The 4591-nt window shown below is 44.8% G+C and overlaps 1 non-coding gene across 1 annotated transcript; it reads left to right on the top strand.

Moving 5' to 3' along the window:
• The first annotated feature begins 2202 nt into the window (after positions 1-2202).
• On the top strand, positions 2203-2275 carry TRNAN-GUU (transfer RNA asparagine (anticodon GUU)). The gene has a single exon. It is a non-coding gene; the product is annotated as a tRNA-Asn (tRNA).
• Positions 2276-4591: the final 2316 nt, after the last annotated feature.

Below are 4591 nucleotides of genomic sequence, written 5' to 3'. Positions count from 1 at the left end.
TGTTTCATTGTTTCAGGCTAACAGCACTGTGATATAATAAAAAGTGTATTTGGTTTTTGTCCCCAGTTTCTCGAACAGAGCTCCTAAAACCCTTGGAATTTCCTGAGTGATGGGAGTGTCTTTTGTTATTCATGAGAAGCCTCTTCTGATCACACCTGAGTTTATGCTAAAGAGGTGACTTAGGATGGGGATTCTCAGTTATGGGGCTGGTCACCAGAAATAGCAAGTGGTTAGATGGTTGGAACTTTCAGCCCCACCTGCTGACCTCAAAGGAAGGGAAGAGGGGCTAGAGATTGATCTCTGTGAAACTCTTGAACAACAAGATTCAGGGAGTTTGTTGGTTGATGAACACTTTGAGGTGCTGGGAGGGTGGTGCACCCAGAGAGGGCATGAAATCTCGGCACCCCTCCCCCCATACTCACCCTGTGCATCTCTTCCATTTGGCTCTTCCTGAGTTGTATCCTTTATAATAAATTGGCAAACATAAGTAAAGTGTTTTCCTGAGTTCTGTGAGCTGTTCTAGCAAATTATTGAATCTGAGGGAGGTCATGGGAACCTACAAATTTGTACTCAACTGGGCAGAAGTGTGGGTCTCTTGGGCACACCATTTGCAGTTGGCATCTGAAGTGAGGACAGTCTTGTGGGACTGAGCCCTTAACCTGTGGAGTCTGTGCTAATACTGTCAGAATTGAATTCAATTGTTGGTCACCAGTTGGTGTTAGAGAATTGGTGTGGAAGAATACTACATATTTGGTGTCAGAGAGAACCTCAGTGGTACCAAACAGAAACTTGTATCTACACTAAGAAATAAAGATCACTGGAAAAGTTTAAGATGAAGGTAAATGTAGAAGACATTTTTTCTTAGTCGCTTAGAAGATAGTTGACTGCCTAAAGTAAAAATAGTAGCAATTTATTGAGAGTTTATAACATATATGAAAGCAAAATGTATGACAACAATGGTATAAAATACAGGAGAGAGAAATTGGGAGCATACTGTTGTAAGGTTCTTACATTACAAATGAAATGGTATAGTTTCACTTGAGGGTTGGACTGCGATTAATTAAAAATGTATACGTAAGATTTAAGGAAAACATTAAACAAAAAGTTTTTAAAGAAGTGTAAATGATAAGCCAATAGTGGAGAAAAATGGAATTGAAAAAATACTTAAGTTAAAAGGAGACAGAAAGAATAGGAAAAAGCAAAATAAAGGCCAAATGGAACAAAAGGAAAACAACAAGCAAGATGGAAGATTTAAACCCAATAACATAAATAGTTACATTAAGTGTAAATGATGTAAACACACAACTATTAAAAGACAGACAGAGATCCTCACAATAACTCTATGAGGTGAGTACAATTACCATCACCCCATTTTCCATATTGGAATACTGAGGCTCAGAAAAGGCTTAGAAACTTTCCCAAGGCCCCAAGCTAGTAAAGAATAGAGTCCAGGGCTTCCCTGGTGGTGCAGTGGTTAAGAATCCGCCTGCCAATGCAGGGGACATGGGTTCGAGCCCTGGTCCAGGAAGATCCCACATGCTGTGGAGCAACTAAGCCCGCGCGCCACAACTACTAAGCCTGCGCTCTAGAGCCCACGAGCCACAACTACTGAGCCCGTGTGCCACAACTACTGATGCCCGTGCACCTAGAGCCCGTGTTCCACAACAAGAGAAGCCACCGCAATGAGAAGCCCGTGCACCACAACGAAGAGTAGCCTCTGCTCTCCACAACTAGAGAAAGCCTGTGCGCAGCAACGAAGACCCAACGCAGCCAAAAATAAATAAATTAAATAAATTAAAAAAAAAAAAGAGCCTTCTTAAAAAAAAAAAAAAAAAGAATAGAGTCCAGGTCTGTCTGATTCCAGGGCATCACTTATGCTTTGGTCTTAGAGTAGGAGATGGGTACCTGTGGGGTTGAAGGTAATACAAGCTTCCACTCATGTATTCATTCTTTTGTAAATATTAATATCAGTGTGTGCCCACTGACTGTCAGAGCCTTAAATTAGTCTAAATTGCTCTGGATAAAACATTTCAGGTGAAACATGTACACAAGCACACACATGCCTCCCAAACCCTCGCATATTTGGAGAGACTCATTTCTCTGGAAAAGAAAGGATCCTTTGGGCCAAGCTTCCTTCTCAGCAACCCTGGGAGCTACAAGAGCCTCCCAAGTCCCATCAGAACTTAAGGCCATCAGGGGAACTCCCTGGCGGTCCAGTGGTTAGGACGCTGCGCTGTTACTGCCGAGGTCCCAGGTTCAGTCCCTGGCCAGGGAACTAAGATCTCACAAGTCACATGGCCAGAAAAAAGAAAAAAAAGAACTAAAGGCCATCAAACACAAACATCTATGGCTCTGGCTCATTCTTAGGCTCACTGTCCACTAAGGAGTGGGTTTCTAAGAGGAGCTGCCAGAGCTGGCAGAATGCTGAGAACCTCACGTGCGGTTCTTGTGACAAGTCCCTGACTGCAGCTCTATTAAGTACAGTACTGACCATGAGAGGTCCAATCAGGGGAAGCCGAGCCCCAGAAAGAAATATGCCCAGCCTAGTAATCAGGGTGATGCCAACTGCAGGTGTTTTCCCATGGAATGTCAGCACCTGCCCGGGGACGTTCAATCCCTCCAGAGACAGGAGACAGATCTGGGGAACAAATGGTCTCCTTTGGAAACCCAGCAGCTGATGTGGTTCCCAAGGGCTGCCCACAGGTTTTGCCTGGTGCCTCGATGCTGCATCTTCGACGCTGCACTACCTGCTCCCCACTGTCTGAGGCCAGCTGTGTGTGTGCCCCATTTCTGCTGTGTCCACTCTGCCCAGCACAGGAAGCCTCAGCACAGAAAACGCAGCAGTTCCCCAAGAGTCACTCTGCAACTGGATGAGTGCCTGCACAGGTAGGTCTGACCTTCACATGGGGCCTTTCAAAGCACAGCAAGAGAGATGGTTTTGGGTGCATTACCAGTAGGCAGTTTTTGTCCTTGTTTTGGTTTTTGCTTAATTACTAATATTTCAATAATAATGGTTCCTTTCTTTCTTTTGCTCTTTCTTTTTAAACATTGAATATCTAAAAGCATCACTTCTAATATATGCTTATGAGAGAGTACACTGCTGTTCTAGAAGCTCTTGTGTGCTCACCCCATTTTCATTCCCCCACTCCCACCTCAGGTGTCCACTCTCCTGAATCGCGTGCCTCTCGTGGAGATGACTGTTCTGAACTTTACCTTGGCTATATAAGGATCTCATTAGGTTTTGACTGTTTTCGAAGTTTGTAAATGTATTATACAATGATTTGTTTTCTTTATTCCACAATATGAATAATTTTTTTACCTTAGAGGTTATATGTTTATTTTACTGTGGTATTAGATAAAAATACAACTAGCACATAGGTTCATGATTTCATGGATATTGTTGCTAAATTAAATCTTTACATTAAAAATGAGTTGATTAAATAGAAATATCAAGTAAATATTAGTACAAGTGGCAACACATATGGAAAAAATGATAAAATTGGAATGTAAATGGATAAGGTTCAGGAAACATGGTTTTAAATAAAAACAGATAAATCTAAAATTGCCCTGGACGTATGGGACAGGTCTGCCCTGGTGGGGTCCTTTATGGACCTGGGCACCTGTCACAGGCCCTTTCTGGGCACAAGGAAAAGGTGGTTGGGTCCGTGCTCAGTCCCAGCTTGCTTCAGGCCACTTTCAGCCAGCCAGCTCGGTGGCCTCTTGCCTCCCTCATCTCTGTTCCCTGCCTGGGACTTGCCCCGTGTGGCTCTCCTCCCGGCTCCTTGGCATGTGCTTTGCCCTTGCAGCCCCCTTAGATCAAGGTCACTTCCTGTGTCTCTGTCCTTTAGCTCCACTCGCCCTCAGGTGGTAGATTGCACTCATAGCCCTGTTTGCTGCCTCTCTCTGTATCCACACTCTTTGCCAAGTAACTGCAGTGTCCTCTCATTCTGACTCCAGGCAGGGCATGAGATCTCTGTTGGCCAACCGAATGAGGCTGAAGTGATGATGTGCCGGTTCTGAGCCTAAGCCTCAAGAGGCCCTTTGTGCCTGCTTGCTCTCTTGTGTGTTTCTGTTGTCTCTTAAGAGAAGGGCAAAGCCAGCTGGTCCTAGGAGGAAGATGTGAGACAGAGACATGTGGAACAAAGCTGACTCAGCTGAGGTGCTCCAGTCAAGCACAACCTATGGCTGGACCCCAGCCCACACACAGACTCAGGAAGAATAAGAGATTATTGTTCTTTTAAGCCATCGAGCTTTGGAGTGGTATGTTACACAGCAATAGCTAAGTGATACATGGATATGAAGCACTTGCCTTCCATCCCTGTTCTGTGGCTGTGTTCTACCCAGAAATGCTTATATGAGAGGAGTCAAGCATTTCCACACTTTCACAAACATGCCCCCTGGTTGGGCCAGTAATATTAGCGTGCCAGCACTGGGGAGAGGGGGAAGATACAGCCCTCTTTGCTCAGTCCAGGGAGAAAGAGTCAGCTCTCTTCCACAAACCACGAGGTCCCTCGTTATCTACTTCTCAGCAGTCAGTCCTGTGAACTGGGACTGGAGCCGAGGCAGGAGAGGCTAGGCATGTATTTTATCC

The sequence above is a fragment of the Physeter macrocephalus genome, chromosome 17 (genome assembly GCF_002837175.3).
Source record: "Physeter macrocephalus isolate SW-GA chromosome 17, ASM283717v5, whole genome shotgun sequence".
Classification (NCBI taxonomy): Eukaryota; Metazoa; Chordata; class Mammalia; order Artiodactyla; family Physeteridae; genus Physeter; species Physeter macrocephalus.
Note: the sequence above shows the minus strand (reverse complement) of the source record. Positions and strands in the feature narration are given on the sequence as shown.